Source organism: Caretta caretta, chromosome 4 (genome assembly GCF_965140235.1).
Source record: "Caretta caretta isolate rCarCar2 chromosome 4, rCarCar1.hap1, whole genome shotgun sequence".
NCBI classification, from domain to species: Eukaryota; Metazoa; Chordata; order Testudines; family Cheloniidae; genus Caretta; species Caretta caretta.
In genome coordinates this window covers 119,949,128-119,968,753 of record NC_134209.1, presented here as the reverse complement: position 1 = coordinate 119,968,753, position 19,626 = coordinate 119,949,128, and the positions used below count along the sequence as shown (strand labels likewise).

At 42.6% G+C, this 19,626-nt stretch overlaps 1 protein-coding gene across 5 annotated transcripts in view; it reads right to left on the bottom strand.

Annotated features, from left to right (window-relative positions):
- The window catches only part of KCNIP4 (potassium voltage-gated channel interacting protein 4), an 864,390-nt gene that overhangs the window by 338,418 nt on the left and 506,346 nt on the right, over window positions 1-19,626 (bottom strand). The gene's annotated exons all lie outside the window — the stretch shown is intronic.

The window sequence follows — 19,626 nt, the reverse complement described above, 5'->3', positions numbered from 1 at the left end:
CAGCAATGGGAGGGATTTACACCTTCTCCAGGAACTAACATTCTGGACTTTGTAACCAACCTACAAAACAGCCTCCGAACCTCTTTAGCCCTTGCTAGAGAAAACTTACAGGATGCTCAAAAAGAGCAAAAAGCCTGGTATGATAAACATGCCAGAGAGTGTTCCTTCAAAGTAGAAGACCAGGTCATGGTCTTAAGGGCGCTCCAGGCCCATAAAATGGAAGCATCGTGGGAAGGGCCATTCACGGTCCAGGAGCACCTGGGAGCTGTTAATTATCTCATAGCATTCCCCACCTCCAACCGGAAGCCTAAGGTGTACCATATTAATTCTCTAAAGCCCTTTTATTCCAGAGAATTAAAGGTTTGTCAGTTTACAGCCCAGGGAGGAGACGACGCTGAGTGGCCTGAAGGTGTTTACTACGAAGGGAAATGTGCTGGTGGTGTGGAAGAGGTGAACCTCTCCATGACCCTTGGGCGTATGCAGCGACAGCAGATCCAGGAGCTGTGCACTAGCTACGCGCCAACGTTCTCAGCCACCCCAGGACTGACTGAACGGGCATACCACTCCATTGACACAGGTAATGCTCACCCAATTAGGGTCCAACCTTACCGGGTGTCTCCTCAAGCTAAAACTGCTATAGAACGGGAGATCCAGGATATGTTACAGATGGGTGTAATCCGCCCCTCTGAAAGTGCATGGGCATCTCCAGTGGTTCTAGTTCCCAAACCAGATGGGGAAATACGTTTTTGCGTGGACTACCGTAAGCTAAATGCTGTAACTCGCCCAGACAACTATCCAATGCCACGCACAGATGAACTATTAGAGAAACTGGGACGGGCCCAGTTCATCTCTACCTTGGACTTAACCAAGGGGTACTGGCAGGTACCGCTAGATGAATCTGCCAAGGAAAGGTCAGCCTTCATCACACATCTCGGGCTGTATGAATTTAATGTACTCCCTTTCGGGCTGCGAAATGCACCCGCCACTTTCCAAAGACTTGTAGATGGTCTCCTAGCGGGATTAGGAGAATATGCAGTCGCCTACCTTGACGACGTGGCCATATTTTCGGATTCCTGGGCAGACCACCTGGAACATCTACAAAAAGTCCTTGAGCGCATAAGGGAGGCAGGACTAACTGTTAAGGCTAAGAAGTGTCAAATAGGCCTAAACAGAGTGACTTACCTTGGACACCAGGTGGGTCAAGGAACTATCAGCCCCCTACAGGCCAAAGTGGATGCTATCCAAAAGTGGCCTGTCCCAAAGTCAAAGAAACAGGTTCAATCCTTCTTAGGCTTGGCCGGTTATTACAGACGATTTGTACCGCACTACAGCCAAATCGCTGCCCCACTGACAGACCTAACCAAAAAGAAACAGCCAAATGCTGTTCAGTGGACCGGAAAGTGTCAGAAGGCCTTTAACAAGCTTAAAGCGACACTCATGTCTGACCCTGTACTAAGGGCCCCAGACTTTGACAAACCGTTCCTAGTAACCACAGATGCGTCCGAGCGTGGTGTGGGAGCAGTTTTAATGCAGAAAGGACCTGATCAAGAATTCCACCCTGTAGTGTTTCTCAGCAAAAAACTGTCTGAGAGGGAAAGCAACTGGTCAGTCACTGAAAAAGAATGTTATGCCATTGTCTACGCTCTGGAAAAGCTACGCCCATATGTTTGGGGACGGCGTTTCCACCTGCAAACCGACCATGCTGCACTAAAGTGGCTTCACACCGTCAAAGAAACTAACAAAAAACTTCTTCGGTGGAGTTTAGCTCTCCAAGATTTTGATTTCGACATCCAACACATCTCAGGAGCTTCTAACAAAGTGGCTGATGCACTCTCCCGTGAAAGTTTCCCAGAGTCAACTGGTTAAAATCGTCCTTGAGATGTGGAAAATATTGTTAGTCTTTATGTACTTGGTAGTATATTTAGAGATGCATGTGTCTTATTAACTCTGTTTTTCCTAGAGCTCCAGGAAGAAATCCCAGCCAGTGTTTCACCCTAGCTGAGATTTGGGGGGCGTGTCATAAATATAAAGGGAAGGGTAAACCCCTTTGAAATCCCTCCTGGCCAGGGGAAAGCTCCTCTCACCTGTAAAGGGTTAAGAAGCTAAAGGTAACCTCGCTGGCACCTGACCAAAATGACCAATGAGGAGACAAGATACTTTCAAAAGCTGGGAGGAGGGAGACAAACAAAGGGTTTGTGTATGTCTGTGTGCTGCTCTTGCCAGAGACAGAACAGGAATGGAGTCTTAGAACTTTTAGTAAGTAATCTAGCTAGGTATGTGTTAGATTATGATTTCTTTAAATGGCTGAGAAAAGAATTGTGCTGAATAGAATAACTATTTCTGTCTGTATATCTTTTTTGTAACTTAAGGTTTTGCCTAGAGGGGTTCTCTATGTTTTGAATCTAATTACCCTGTAAGATATCTACCATCCTGATTTTACAGGGGGGATTCCTTTATTTCTATTTACTTCTATTTTTTTATTAAAAGTCTTCTTGTAAAAACTGAATGCTTTTTCATTGTTCTCAGATCCAAGGGTTTGGGTCTGTGGTCACCTATGCAAATTGGTGAGGCTTTTTATCCAACATTTCCCAGGAAAGGGGGGGTGCAAGTGTTGGGAGGATTGTTCATTGTTCTTATGATCCAAGGGTCTGGGTCTGTAGTCACCTAGGCAAATTGGTGAGGCTTTTTACCAAACCTTGTCCAGGAAGTGGGGTGCAAGGTTTTGGGAAGTATTTTGGGGGGACAGACGCGTCCAAACAGCTCTTCCCCAGTAACCAGTAATTGTTTGGTGGTGGTAGCGGCCATTCCAAGGATAACGGGTGTAATATTTTGTACCTTGGGGAAGTTTTGACCTAAGCTGGTAAAGATAAGCTTAGGAGGTTTTTCATGCAGGTCCCCACATCTGTACCCTAGAGTTCAGAGTGGGGGAGGAACCTTGACACAAGTAACCTACCAATATCCAAATTATTTCCATCCTAAATAAGGTTCAGTCTGGTTTAAGATTGGGGTTGTTTTTATTTCTTTGGAAGAAGGTTAAGTCATCCCTTCTTATTAGCAAACAACTTTGTTAAATATGGTTTAGACTGCCTAGCCGATCTAAAGAAATGGGGCCTTCATAGATCTAGGGCAGTGGTCCCCAACCTTTCTGTGGGAATAGCATATTCCTATTCTCAGAAGACTGTGGGCCAAAAACCCCACCGCCAAAATGCCGCCGAGAAACAACAACGCTTCTCGGCGGCCTTTCGGCAGCCAGATCTCCGGCAGCCTTTTGGCGGCACGGTGTCCTGCGAGCGCACACAATTCCCCCAGTGGGTGCCATTGCGCCCGCGGGCACCGCGTTGGGGACCCCTGATCTAGAGGGTGGTAAGATCTAAGCTAGAATTATGTAGTCTGTCTTATTGGTTTTTTAAGATATGTTTGCACTGAAGTACTTTTGTTACATATAAAAATAGTTTGCTTTCAGCAGGCTTCAGTTGCTGATTACCACTGTTATTTCCTCATAGGGAACAGAATTGGGCCTGAAGTCAGATATTCTGAGGCAAACAAAGTTAGTTCCAGGGGACTGCAACGTGGGTGAGGGTCTAAGAATGGGCGAACCTCTTGATTCCTTTCTGAGTGAGATGATGGCTCAAGGCCTGGGAAAGGGACATCTTCACTAAAGGCTTTGTATAAATAAGTTAGTGATGTGTCCAAGAGAAGCATCATAATATCAAACTATTTCAGGAACAAACCCTGTCACTGTGAATATGGAGCATAAAGACAATGTGAGCAGTCTGAGTATTCTGAATTTAAGTAGTGAAATGGGAGTTTTGCCATTGATTTCAATAGGATCAGAAATTCACCCTGATATCTGGAATCACAGAACTAAAATGGCCAAGCGTACAGGCCCACAAAGTTAGCTGTAAGAAGTAACCGAACAGGACATGTTTTCCACTAGGTCTGTCAATTAATCAGAGTTAACTCAAGCGATTAACTCAAAACAAATTAACTCAATAAAAATATTAATTGCAATTAATCACAATGTTAATTGTACTGTTAAACAATAATGAAATACCCATTTAAATTTATTATAAATATTTTGGATGTTTTTCTACATTTTCAAATATATTGATTTCAATTACAACACAGAACAGAAAGTGTACAGTGCTCATTTTATATTATTTTTTATTATATTTGCATTGTAAAAAAGAATAGTATTTTTCAATTCACCTCATACAAGTACTGTAGTGCAAACTCTTTATCATGAAATGCAACTTACAAACTGTTTTTTACATAACCGCACTCAAAAACAACAATGTAAAACTTTAGAGCAGGGGTAGGCAATCTATGGCACGCCGGCCAAAGGCGGCATGTGAGCTGATTTTCAGTGGCACTCACACTGCCCGGGTCCTGGCCACCAGTCCGGGGGGCTCTGCATTTTAATTTAATTTTAAATGAAGCTTCTTAAACATTTTAAAAACCTTATTTACTTTACATACAACAATAGTTTAGTTATATATTATAGACTTATAGAAAGAGACCTTCTAAAAACGTTAAAATGTATTATTGGCACGCGAAACCTTAAATTAGAGTGAATAAATGAAGACTTGGCACACCACTTCTGAAAGGTTGCCGACCCCTGCTTTAGAGCTTACAAATCTACTCAGTCCTGCTTTTTGTTCAGCCAATCGCTAAGACAAACAAGTTTGTTTACATTTATGGGAGATAAGGCTACGTGCTTCTTATTTACAATGTCACCTGAAAGTGAGAACAGGCATTTGCATGGCACTTCTATAGCCGGTGTTGCAAGGTATTTACATGCCAGATGTGCTAAACATTCATATGCCCCTTCATGCTTCAACCTGTAGTTGCACTTTTATCTTGTTTTGGGTGCAAATATTTGTAATAAAAAATAATATAAAGTGAGCACTTTACACTTGTATTCTGCATTGTAACTGAAATCAATATACTTGAAAATGTAGAAAAAATCCACAAATATTTATAATAAATTTAAATTAGCATTCTATTATTAACAATGCGATTAAAATGGCAATTAATCATAATTAATTTTTAATCTTGCAAATAATATTTTTAATCATTTGAGAGCCCTATTTTCCACACACAAAAAAGCAACATCCATGGTTTTCTACATTTCTTCACATTTTAAGTGCCTGAAAAATAAAGTTTGTGGTACTGTAGCTCTGAATGTCCATACTCTCCAGCATTTGGGCTTTTTTTTGTTTTTAAAAAAAATTACCTACCTTTTTGTAACTGTTGTTCTTCGAGATGTGTTGCTCATGTCCATTTCATTCTTGGTGTGTACACGCCCACGTGCGTGATCATTAGAGATTTTTGCCTTAGCGGTATCTGTAGGGTTGGCTGTGGCGCCTCCCTGAGTGCCACGTTCATGCATCGGTATATCAGATGCTGCTGGCCCTATGTCTTTTCAATTCCTTCTTGATGACAATTCCAATAGAAGGGCAGACGAGAGGGTAATGGAACGGACATGAGCAACACATCTCGAAGAACAACAGTTACAAAAAGGTAGGTAATCGTTTTTCTTCTTCAAGTGCTTGCTCATGTCGATTCCATTCTAGGTGACTCATAGACAGCGTCTATAGAGGTGAGCTCGGAGTTCACGATGGTCTTGCAGTACTGCTCTGCCAAAGCCAGCATTGTCTCGAGCTTTCTGGGTAAGTGCATAATGAGACACCAATGTGTGGTCAGATGACCAGGTAGCAGCCCTGCAGATCTCTTGGATTGGAACTTGGACCAGGAAGGCCGCTGATGATGCCTGTGCCCTAGATGACTGTGCCATCGTTATTGCCAGCAGATGCATGTTTCCCAGCTCATAGCAGTAGCGGATACAGGCAGTGATCCAGGAAGAAATCCTTTGGGCAACCTTTCATTCTGTCTGCCACTGCGACGAACAACTGCGACGACTTACGGAACAGCTTTGTCCTATCTATGTAAAAGGCCTGACGTCCAGGACGTGCAGCTGTGTTCCCCATCGGACGCATGAGGTTTTGGAAAGAAGACAGGTAAGTATGCCCTGGCCAGTATGAACCTGGGAAACTACTTTGGGCAGAAACACCGGGTGCGGTCGCTCTGGTGGAGGGTTTTCTGCTACACAACAAGACCTTCTGAACCCAGGCCAAGCATTCCCATTTGTCCGTGTTTAGCCATGCAGTAGCCATGCTGTCAAATATAGTGTCACCAGGTTTGGGTGCAGAAGGCTGCAGTGGTTCTGGGACAGCAGATCAGGCCAGAGGGGCAGCTGCAGAAAGGTCTAGCAGCGTGCCGAACCAGTGCTGGCAAGGCCACATGGGGGCTGTTAGGATAACCTTCGCCCTGTCCTGTTTGATCTTCACAAGGACTCTGTGAATCAATCAATGACACTGGCAGGATGGCGTACATCAGAGCCCCCGACCACAGGATGAGAAGCGTGTCTGACAGGGAGCCTCTGTTTATCCCCCAGATTGAACAAAACAAGTGGCATTTCCTGTTCTGCCTGGACCTGAATAGGTCCACCTGGGGAGTCCCCCACCTCTAGAAGACTGTACAGACCGCCTCTGGATTGAGCAACCACTTGTGGCGAGACGAGAAGGTCCTGCTGAGGTAATCTGCTAATACATTCCTGGTCCCAGGCAGGTGCATGGCTACCAGATGAATGGCATGCCACGCACAAAAGTCCCAAAAGGTGGAGAGCTTCTTGGCAAAGGCCTGAAGACCTCGCTCTGCCCTGTCTGTTGATGTAGTACATCACAGCCGTATTGTCTGTCAGGACCTGCACCACCTTGCCCTTCAGGTGGGGAAAGAAAGCCTGGCAGGGCAGGCAAACAGCTCTGAGCTCCCTGATGTTGATATGGAGGGCTAGACCATCCCTCACCCAGGTGGGCTCAGGTCCGAGGCATCAGAGACCAGTGTCAGCGACAGGGATGAGGCCGTGAAGGGAACCCCCTCCAACAGTATCCCTTGGTCCAACCACTAATCCAGGGATGACCGGATTTGATCATGTCTAGGTCTAGGTCATGTCTGTTGGGAATGTAGACCAATGCCATCCATGCTGCCAAGGCAACACCATAGAAGTCGACGTAGCCTCCTGCCCAATCATGCCGGCGATGCCTTGGAGAGGGGCTAAATTGCCTTCTGTGCCAGATTACCACTGTGGAGCTGTCGATGTGTGTGTTTGTCAGCTGACTGGCACCGCTGGAGATCAGCACTGTGAATGGGAGGACCAGTGCCAGGGCCAGAAGGACTGTACCACAACAGAGATCATTCCCATAGAGTGGGTGACAGGGACCTGCACCGAGAAGACAACCAGTGGGAGGGTGAATGGTGCTGATAATACAGAGCCTAGCACCTCCCCCTACGCAAACCACATTGAGAGGGTGGAGACCGTGAACATGATTCCAGTGATCTAGGGCAAGCCGGAGATCTGTGGTGCGTGATCAGAGAGCGCTGCCTCGGCTCAGGAGATCAGCAGTGCTCAACTGCCCTCTGGGGGGTCTTGGCAGCTGGCTTGCCCTTGTAGGGAGCCTTTGCCACTTCCTGTGGCAAACACAGTGCTAGCGGCGCTGGTAGAGGCCGAGGAAGGTGTCAATCCTGCCAAAGTCTGGTTCCCCTACTGCTCCAGGGAGTCGGCAGTGGATCCTTTGGAGAGCTAAAGGCTCCAGTGTGGATGGGCAGCCCAAATGGAGTCATTTGCCTGATACCTCATGGCCTTTCTTGCCTGGTGCCGGGGAGCCAAGTTTCTTGGTCTTCTTTTTGGGCACCGGCAACAGAGAGCGGTGCTGGGCAGAGCCCGGCGCCAGGGGTGAGCTATGCACCGAGGCAGAGGAACTAGGGATAGAGTCCGGCCAGGACAGCTCAGAAGCCAGCCAAAGGGCAGCCTCCATGAGGAGAGCCCTCAAACAGATATCATAGAATATCAGGGTTGGAAGGGACCTCAGGAGGTCATCTAGTCCAACCCCCTGCTCAAAGTAGGACCAATCCCCAATTTTTGCCCCAGATCCCAAATGGCCCCCTCAAGGATTGAACTCACAACCCTGGGTTCAGCAGACCAATGCTGAAACCACTGAGCTATCCCTCCCCCCACGCTCTTTCTGGGTCCTGGAGCAAATTTTTTACAGATACAACACTTGTCCTTCACATGTGATTCCCCCAAGCACTGCTGTGGGGGTCACTAAAAGGTATAGGACAGTTGTAGTCTGAGCAGGGCTTAAATCCCGGAGACCAGGGCATGCTCCACCTGGGGCGAAGTCCACTTATGGGACTCTAACTTCTAACTATATTTAACCACTTAACAGTAACTACTATAAACAAACTATTTACAAGACCCTAAGGCTCAAAGTCAGAAGAGACAAAACTGCTAGCTCTTGCTGTGCAAGGAAAGGCGCTCTGACTAACCACCACGGGCGGTTAGAAAGAACAGGGGCTGTAGGGCTGGAGGTGCCTGATATACTGAATCACAAGCATGGCACTCAAGGGGGCGGCACAGCTGACCCTATGGATACTGCTAAGGCAAAAATCTTTGACAACCATGCACGTGGGCATGCACACACCTAGAATGGAACTGACATGAGCAAGCAGTCGAAGAAGAATGGAAAGTTTTACTTTACAATTTTCACTTTTCATTTTTATAATTTAAACGTTATTTTAGTTTTTTTAATTCTTAAATCCTCGGGATTTTCTTTTCAAAAGTGCTCAGTGTTGAAGTCAATGGGATTTGACCATCAACTTAATTGGAGCAATGTTAGATCATTTTTTAAATCCTGTTTATTATGTATTTACAACCTTAATTTCACTAAACTGAAGTTTCCTCTTTGAGAATGTGTTCCAAACTACGTAGCTAGATTAGCACTTCCGATTCACATCACTTCCAAACAACTTCTTCCATTTTACTAAGTTATCTGCCAAGTATCTTGCATCTCATATCTTCTCTATAATAGTTAGCTATACATTTTAGTAAAAAAAAATACATGGTTAAACAGCATTTGCCTTTTCTTTTCATCATAATTTCTTTATCTTTTTCATAGATTTTAAGACCATCATCATCATGTAGTCTGACCTCCCACATAACATAGGCCATATAATTTCATCCAGTAATTCTTAAACCCATAATTACTGGTTGAACTAGAGAACATCTTTGAAACCTTGCTAAGTTGTCCCAATAATTAATGATCCTCACTGTTAAAAAACTACATTGCTTTTGGACTTTTATTACGGATAGGAGCAAGAAGTCCTTTTCTATTTGTCCTCACACTGAAGTTCACACTTAAGTTCCTCTGAAGTTTTTCCATTTCTACTATGAACTCATGGTTTTACTATTTTTACCAGGTATAATCTCATAACATTCCAGCAAAGCCATATGAAAACTATGCCTCTACTCAAGGGGACAAGTAACTTTAGATTCTCATTATCCTCCTACAACCAATATTTACCAGAAGAACAAGAAATATCCTAAAATGAAATTCTGTTGCCATTCAGTATCAATCACGCTTTATTTGAAGAACCAAAGTTTACTAAAAGTAGCATAGATTTGCCTCTGCTTAAATTTGACCTTCAAGTGCAAGGTTTAATAGGCTGGGGATTAAAGTTAATCACTGTGGCTTGTTCATTCATCTAGGTTAGAAAGAACTACAAGAAGGAATTAAAACAATATAAAATAAAGCCGGAAGGCAAAAGTAGTCTATAAAAGAGATAAAGCAAAGTGTGCGTGTGAAAGAGAAAAGGTTAGAAACTAGGTAAAAGAAAAATGAACCAAAAGATTTTAAGATTTCACTGCTTTTTTTGTGCTGCGTATCAGATGATTAAGGCTACGTTTTAATCACGGGTATTTTTAGTAAAAGTCATGGACAGGTCATGGGCAGTAAATAAAATTCATGGCCTGTGACCGGTCCATGACTTGTACTATAGACCTCGACAAATTGGGGAGGGGGGGGGAAGAAAGAAGGACATACGGGCCCGGAGGTGCCACAGGTGCTGGGGGGGGGGGGAGGGGTGGACATGGTGGTATGCAGCCTGGGACCCTACTGGTGCTGGGTGGGAGGGCAGCTGGCGGGGCTGGCAGGCTCCCTACCTTCCCAGAAGCAGAGACATCCCCCTCCATCTGCTCCTAGGCGGAGATGTGGCCAGGCATCTCTGTGCACCGCCTTCACGCCGAGTGTCAGCTCCACAGCTCCCATTGGCCAGGAACAGCAGCCAATGGGAGCTGCGGGGTGGTGCCTGCAGGCAGGGGCAGTGCACAGAGTCCCCTAGCTGAGCCTTCCCCCAGGAAGGAAGGGATGTCACTGCTTCTGGGGAGCCGCCTGAGGTAAGAGCCGCCTGGAGTCCTTACCCACTCCAACACCCAAACCCCCAGCCTTGAGCCCTCTACCACATCTAAACTCCTGCTGCTACTGGGAGCCCAAGACTGCCCCAGCAGTGGCCGGTGCAGCTGCCCAGGGGCTGCCTGAGCTACTCAGGCAGCCCCTGGGCCAGGTGCACCAGCCTCTGCAGAAGTCACGGAAAGTCATGGAATACGTGATCTCCATGACAAACTCGCAGCCTTGCAGATGAACATACAAACTGTTGTCTAAAGGAATTAGGCTATACTTGTATACAATATAAGCAAATGACACCTCCAAAACTGTACAATTTGCAGACTCTTTGCTGATTTTAAGCAACTTGTTTCAATGAGAAGATCCAGCCTTACAGATAGAGAATGTTTTATATCACAGTATATGTCAGATTGCCTCTCAATTCAGAACACACTGACAGAGCTGTGACCAGTGGAAGTGCTAATGCTAGATTGGCCTTGATATAATAGAGAGGGGGCAGCTTGCAAAGGCATTCTCTGTAAGGGCCTAGGACTCTGGAGTGTCCTCCCAAGCCTAGTCCGAAATAGCTGAGATTTGCTGACTTTCAGGACATACTGCAGAGCCAATTTGTTTCTGCTGGTCTTTGAAGAGAAGCAGAGAGAGAGAGGGATAAAGGCTGATGAATGGGGGTGTTAGTATTATGTTATGTTCTACTGCCTGCAGAAAGGGTGATCTGATTCAACTGGATTTAGTTTTTGTAATTTTAAATAATCTGCAAGGCTCTCAGATCCTACACATGGGCCCTTTTTATATCTTCTAAATCAAAAGAAAAAACCATTTTCTCTGCTGAATTTACGTAATAAGGACAAACAGACAATCACATTTCCAAAAAATGGACACTAATATACATAGTTTCCAGTTCAGATTGGGTCAGCTCAGGTATTTTGTTCAAAAATTTATTCTTACCATAAACATACTTTGAACAGTATCAGGTTTTAAAACTACAGTTGGTATCTCTGAATTTAGGACGCCAACCATCTAGCTGTAAGGTGACAATTTGTATAGGAAGTGGATCTGGCACTGCTCATATTGAAATCAATGGCAAAAGACAAGATATAGGAAAAATTGAATCAGGCCTTAGGCTGGGAGCCTTTTGTAGAATGCTAACTACCTCACTATATGCTCTCATGTGATAATTATCTTAGCTACTGCTGCCAGTCTATCACATCTGATAAAATATATCTGCTGTTGGCTTTTATTAATTCCATGCCATAAAATCTGTGAGTATAGGCAACCTAGACACACAAGGTGGGAAGGTAACATCTTTTATTGGACCAACTTCTATTGGTGAAAGAGACAAGATTTCAAGCTTGAAGAAGACCTCTGTGTAGTTCAAAAGCTTGTCTCTTTCACCAGCAGAAATTGGTCCAATAAAAGAGGTTTCCTCCTCACCTTGTCTCTCTAATATCCTGGGGCCAACAAAGCTACAAGAACACTGCAGCCATCCTACTTACACCCACTTCTTTATGAGAGAGATGTGACAGATATTGCAACCACATTTCAGCATCTCTGGGAATCAAACTGTATATTATGTTTAAACCACAAAAACCTCAAAAAGCCATTATAGTGAAATGAGCCAAATAGCATGATCTGCAGAATATTCAGATCCTTTATCAATACAGGTGATGTGTATTTGTGTGTTTCTGCTCACTGTGGGGTGTTTCCTGAAAAATCTGGGTGATTAGTGCAAACTCCCAAGGCCAGCTTTGAAGCTTGCCCTCCTGGACAAAAAACTCAGGGCTTCTTTCTGATCCAGCAAATGGACATGAACTTTTGTCCTAGGGCCCCCAATCCTCCTTAAGGGTTTGAAAGGCTTTGGCCTACCAGGGGCCCATAATACTGAAGCATGATTTCCGGTACATTTAGTAAGCATGCAGGATTCCTTATTTAGTTGTTGTTTTTTTGGTTATGTTTTCTATATGATGCTTTTACCCTAAGAATAAATGTACTCTTCTGAGAAAGAGCTGTGTGGTAACTGGTAAAAAGGCAGTCATTGTCCTCAGAGAAAAAACACAGTACAGGTGCTGGCTGTAGGCAGACTGGGGATATCACAATGTATAGCAAGGGGCTGTGGAGCCTTATAACCCACAGTCAGAAGGGAATGGGACATGGGTCCCTGCCCAGAGACAGGTGACAGCTGGAGGCCTGAGACCTGACTGGTCACTGTTGGATAGGACCATGTAGATGAGATATAGGTGCAGTTACCTGAAACTGTGACAATAGCTTTTTATTAATTTCTTCCCATATGATCTATGAGAGTCTATTATGCATGCATGCACACACACGTGTGCACGATGGTATACCCCTACATAAATGTTTAAATAAGACAGACAAGGTAGGTGAGCTAATATCTCACTGATCCAATACATATCAAATAAGATATATTACCTCACCTACCTTGCGTCTTTCATATCCTGGGACTACACGGCTACAATACCACTTCAAACAAACAGATGTTTAGTTAGCAGGAGGTTAAAATGGCCAACTTAACTGTTCATGTCTGAGTATACATGTAAATGTAAAAGCTGTTAAAACCAACAGCAATAACTGCAGACCTAACTAGAATCTGCAATACTACCTCCATCTTTGCTATTTTGAAAAATTAAGCACAAACATATTAAATTATACAAAATTGTAGGACTCCAGAAAGTTAAACTTTCTTGTAGTTTCACTAACTCACTCATCAACCAAAATTATGCAAAACTGCCTAGAAAGGTAATTGTCAAGCTTTTATTTTTATTAAAATTCTCAGTTGTCTTAGATAAAAACAAATAGCTATTCTGCAAATGCTTGAGAATGGTCACAAATATTTCATAAAGTTTGTTATGAAGAACATTATATATATGCTTATAGTTCTGTAATTATTTGTTTTCCATATAGTTTCCTTTTGCTCATTTCAAGGTGAACAGTATATCAGAAACTTATGAAAAGCATGAGCATCTAACGAATGTCTTACTGAGTTTCAATACTCAGTTGGGAATGGGCCACATCCACCATGACTGAATTGGCCTCGTTAGCACTACAAAAAGTAATTTTCCCTCTGTTGATATTCACTCCTCTTGTCAACTGTTGGGAATGGGCCACATCTACCGTAATTGAATTGGCTTCGTTAGCACTAACCCCCCACTGGGTAAGGCAACTCCCATCTTTTCATGTGCTGTATATTTATACCTACCTACTTTTTTTCACTCCATGCATCTGATGAAGTGGGTTATAGCCCATGAAAGCTTATGCCCTAATACATTTGTTAGTTTCTAAGGTGCCACAAGGACTCCTTGTTATTTTTGCTGATACAGACTAACACGGCTACTCATCTGAAATACTCAGTTTGATTCTTCCGCAGTGAAAAACAGGGTATTTATTTTGTACTGTATTTTGGGACTGTATTTAACTGATCATTATATTAAAAAAAAGTTATTTCCAGGTTAAAGATAAACTAAAACTTGTACTGTAAAATTGGAACACCTTGATGGATGACTGAGGCCAGTCCAGTGCAAACACTATTATTAGACTTTCTGTTGGGGGTTTGTTATATGAAAGCATAATAAAAGACTAAAACAAAAATCCAGCATAAGAGAATGTTATATACATTCTATGCCATTATCCAGCAAAGAGCATTTGGCAGATGTACCATGTGATTCTGTACCTTTAATAACCTTAAGCTTTTCTTATTGTATATTTTCTAAGGGTTTTTATAATTTAGTTTAGCTCTGTCTTCTTGCTTACTAGAGTTTACCTCATACTGTACCTTAAAATGTTGAGTTTCATGTTCTGAAATTATCAAAACTATTAAACCAACTTTATTAAAGTCTTTTCTAATAAATTTAAAAAGCAGAGAAAAATGTTAACATAAATTTGGTTTCAGAGGAACAGCCGTGTTAGTCTGTATTCGCAAAAAGAAAAGGAGTACTTGTGGCACCTTAGAGACTAACCAATTTATTTGAGCATGAGCTTTCGTGAGCCACAGCTCACTTCATCAGATGTGTACCGTGGAAACTGCAGCAGACTTTATATACACACAGAGAATTTGGTTGCTTTCATCAGTTCACAATAGTGCCAAAAATAAAGACTTAAGAAGTATATGCTACAGAAGGGCTTCAATGCACAAGTTTTTACCTTCATTGTGTTAAGCAGTGTCATTAGGAAAAATACAAGTTGTCACCTTGGCTAAATAAAGAAGAAAACCAGAAACATTATGTAAGCAGAGTCAGGATGAGCTCTACCCTGACATCTGGTGGTGAGTCATGGTGGGTTGTGGAAAAGAACTTCAAGGGCTGATCTCATTTGCATAGGCACACCCACCCTGCCTAGATGGTCACTTTGGCTACTGTAGGAGCCCCAGTTTCTCTGTTATTGGTGGTATATATTTGTCCCAGGTCACTGGGTGGGGGCTCGAGCCGGTTTTGCATTGTGCTATTGGAATGGAACCCCTAGATACTGAACCCGGCCCTTGTTGCTGCCAACTCTGATGGGCAGAAGGATTACAATTATATTAATCTTACATTTGATATGGTATCACTAAACACTTAGTGATGTCACATCAAATACAACGATCAATATCAAATGGCCAAAACTCACCTTAGCAGACTTGGACAAGTGGTGGGTATTGACTGACTAGAATACCATCATGGATTTTGAAGTAAAATTATACCTAGTTCTGAAACTCTGTAATTAAGAATTAATAATTGATAACAGTTCCTCTTCAAAAGAAGTTACAAACCAATGAGCAGTGATGGGTAAACTGCCCAAGTGTTAGAGTTGTGATTTGGCTCCAGTATGCAAGATATATTAATATATTAATATTACCCACTTTAAATCCTCAGATACTTATCCAGAATACAAGATCAGCTAAACTGCTTTGGAAATCTCATGAGAAAAATCTCTGAGATTTTTCAGTTCTCTCAGAGTACTGCCAGAGCAGCAGGAGGCAAGAAAATCCCATTTTACGTAGTTGGACATTTCCTTTTCTCGTTACACCTCAGAAGTGTGCGGCTATGAGCAAAACCAAGCAAATAAAAAGTAAACCAAAATGGGAAAATGTTAATTTGGTTCAGTTCAACATGATTCTCATTTTATCCAAACTGCTTAACCCATGGCTTGCCCTACATTCATAGGAGTCCTCTGCGAAGTAATGTGACAGAGCCATATTTACTTCCTGCCTGAGCCATTCTGGCTAATTGCTATTTTTGGTCTCTCCACAGTTTGGGCTTTAACACTCCAAAACTAAATTTAAAATGGACCCATTTACTCAGCCTAAAAGGTAGGAAGGATCTCCACAGGTGCACATAGTGAGTTGCAGAGGTTCACGGAAGAATGTCTTTTACCAAGCTGTGAGAGGTCTCCAACAAGTGAGAGTGCAAATGCTGATGAGGCACCTCCATAAAGTACATGACTTTTCAAAGCATTGAGTTTAGGGACAGTCAACCCTATTGTTCCTCCTGGAGATCAATCTGGATGCATTCACCGTACTAATGGATTTTTAAAATGTCAGCAATTACTCAGTCTCAAAAGCCTTTAAACAAAGACAGAACCTAAAGTACAGTAGGCTACAGTAAAACTGCCTTACGGGTCTAAATGACGCTCCAAAAAGCAAGAAAATTCAGAAATAAGGCTAAAAATCTGTCCGTGAAGTAATCATTCTGATATTTAGATCTGTACTGCATCATATACAACATACATACTGTACACAGACTGCTGCAAAATGTGGACATGTTACCCTGATTATCAGCTAACATTTTTATACTCAACTCTAAAATTATTAATGAGATTTTACATCATAACATTGACCACCAGCTCAAGAAATAAAGAAACCCCTGGGAGAGCCACAGAAACTCAAAACCAGCAGGAGATGCAGAGGAACAACCCAACACAGACCTTAAGATATATGTCTTACTGGTTTCTACAGCTTTTAATCTCCCCTGCACTGTTTGCTTCTCTCTCCCAGCCCCTCCCCCGCGCCAAAACTGTGACTTTGCATTACTTTACTTGCCCCTCCAAGCTTCTCTTCTTTCATCCCTTTACTCCCCTTACATATGCTCTACCCTGCTCCCCTTTCCTTCTTTTGTCTCTGTTTCGCTAGTCTCCTCTGAACAAAACCTCACTTTAAAAATAAATTTTAAAAGCCCCCAAAATATGCTGGAACATAGGTGTTGGAACTAGGGGTACCTGAAGTGCTGCCGCACCCCCTGGCTTGAAGTGGTTTCCATTATATACAGGGCTTACACTTTAGTTCAATGGCTCTCAGCACCCCCACTATACAAATTGTTCGAGAACTACTGTCCTGGAATCAATGTGACATTTTCAGACTACCACACTATTCTGCCTGCTTGTAAGTGATATCTCTTCTTCCATACTCTTTGTTTGTGCTGTCTATTTAGAATGTAATCTTTTCAGGAAAGTGACTGTTTCCTGCCTGATGATTTTAGACAGTAAGGTCCTGCTAAAAGGACCTAGGGGTGACAGTGGACGAGAAGCTGGATATGAGTCAGCAGTGTGCCCTTGTTGCCAAGAAGGCCAATGGCATTTTGGGATGTATAAGTAGGGGCATAGCGAGCAGATCGAGGGACGTGATCATTCCCCTCTATTCGACATTGGTGAGGCCTCATCTGGAGTACTGTGTCCAGTTTTGGGCCCCACACTTCAAGAAGGATGTGGATAAATTGGAGAGAGTCCAGCAAAGGGCAACAAAAATGATTAGGGGACTGGAACACATGAGTTATGAGGAGAGGCTGAGGGAGCTGGGATTGTATAGCCTGCAGAAGAGAAGAATGAGGGGGGATTTGATAGCTGCTTTCAACTACCTGAAAGGGGGTTCCAAAGAGGATGGCTCTAGACTGTTCTCAATGGTAGCAGATGACAGAACGAGGAGTAATGGTCTCAAGTTGCAGTGGGGGAGGTTTAGATTGGATATTAGGAAAAACTTTTTCACTAAGAGGGTGGTGAAACACTGGAATGCGTTACCTAGGGAGGTGGTAGAATCTCCTTCCTTAGAGGTTTTTAAGGTCAGGCTTGACAAAGCCCTGGCTGGGATGATTTAACTGGGAATTGGTCCTGCTTTGAGCAGGGGGTTGGACTAGATGACCTTCTGGGGTCCCTTCCAACCCTGATATTCTATGATTCTATGATCTTGATTGGAGCCCTTAGATGTCACCCTCAAACAAATCAGGGAATAATTACATAATTCTGTACAGGTTTTAGAGTAGCAGCCGTGTTAGTCTGTATTCGCAAAAAGAAAAGGAGTACTTGTGGCACCTTAGAGACTAACAAATTTATTTGAGCATAAGCTTTCATGAGCTACAGCTCACTTCATTGGATGCATTCAGTGGAAAATACAGTGGGGAGATTTATATACACAGAGAACATGAAACAATGGGTGTTTCCATACATACTGTAAGGAGAGTGATCACTTAAGATGAGCTAATACCAGGAGAGCTGCGGGGGGGGGGGGGGGGGGTCGGAAGAAAACCTTTTGTAGTGATAATCAAGGTGGACCATTTCCAGCAGTTGACAAGAACGTCTGAGGAACAGTGGGGCGGGGAATAAACAGTCGCAATATTACAACAAAAGACTTCAGAAACAGACTCCAATGAGAGACTGCTGAATTGGAATTAATTTGCAAATTGGATACAATTAACTTAGTCTTGAATAGAGACTGGGAGTGGATGGGTCATTACATAAAGTAAAACTATTTCCCCATGTTTATTCCCCCTTCCCCCCACTGTTCCTCAGATGTTCTTGTCAACTGCTTGAAATGGCCCACCTTGATTATCACTACAAAAGGTTTTCTCCCCACCCCCCACCGCCACAGCTCTCTTGCTGGTATTAGCTCATCTTATGTGATCACTCTCCTTACAGTGTGTATGATAACACCCATTGTTTCATGTTCTCTGTGTATATAAATCTCCCCACTGTATTCCACTGAATGCATCCGATGAAGTGAGCTGTAGCTCACGAAAGCTTATGCTCAAATAAATTTGTTAGTCTCTAAGGTGCCACAAGTACTCCTTTTCTTTTTATAATTCTGTACCTACATTACACTATAATAGAATAACTGTTAAACACACTAAGGTTGCAATGTCAAGCACTCAAAAGTTTGGCATTCCCCAACAGTTCTGGCTGAAATTAAAAAAAAAAAATTAAATAAATCAGCATTACACCCAGCATAGAAGATTTCAGCTGAAATTGCTTAAGTCTGGCAGAGTTATAAGGGACTGAAAACAGGTCTTATAAAGAGAAATGTTGAGTAATTTTAATAATAAAGCAGTACTACCAATCTCATCTATAATTCTGTGTTATACACCAAAGGTGAAATCCTGGCCCCCGCTGAAGTCAATGACAAAACTGCCAAATGGGTCAAGATTTTACCCTAAGCATCTAAAATATTGATGCTGCCAAACAAAAAGCAGGAAGCCTCCATCGGGAATGCTTTTGTTTAGTGTGAATACCACCATCTGTAAGAAATGAGGATGACATAAGAAGCACTTTAAATAAAGTGATTAAATGGGATGTGATTTAGTTTCATTTAGTTAGAAACTCATTTAGTTAGTTTCATTTAGTTAGAAACTCATTTAGTTAGAAACTCATTTAGTTTCAATCACTGGGATGATTTAACTGGGAATTGGTCCTGCTTTGAGCAGGGGGTTGGACTAGATGACCTTCTGGGGTCCCTTCCAACCCTTATATTCTATGATTCTATGATTCTATGATTCTATGATCTTTAGCACTCTCACATAGTCAAAGATACTAATAGACAATTCAAATTATTTTCAAATGAAGCAGAAGTACAAATTACATTATCAGTACCCAGGTTTTGGCAGCTAGTGATTAAATTATAATACAAAGTGTTTTCAGTAAATACATATTCACGGCAATCATATAAGATATTTACACCCAGTTTAGAAGCTGAAATAGGGACAGATTGCTGAGAAGTTTTGCAAGGGTAGGCTCAATATTAGGTCATTATAAAGTATATCATTGCTGCTCTCTGCTGGTCAAAAGGGGGGAAATACAGTATATGCATATCTCACGTGTGAACAGGAACAGGAAATATTTTTGCAGTTATACCGCAGTCTCAGCCATAAAATGTTTTGTCTAATGTGATTTTTTCATGATATAGTGTTCATCAGTATCCTTCAGACCAACAACATTAATAAAAAATGCAATCAATCAGTGACCTGTGCATACATACTATCACTATGTAGCTTACTGGCTGCCACATTTGCACGATTTATCATCAAATAGTAAGTGGTGTCAACTCAGGTTCCAAATCTACCTGTCCCAAAATTCA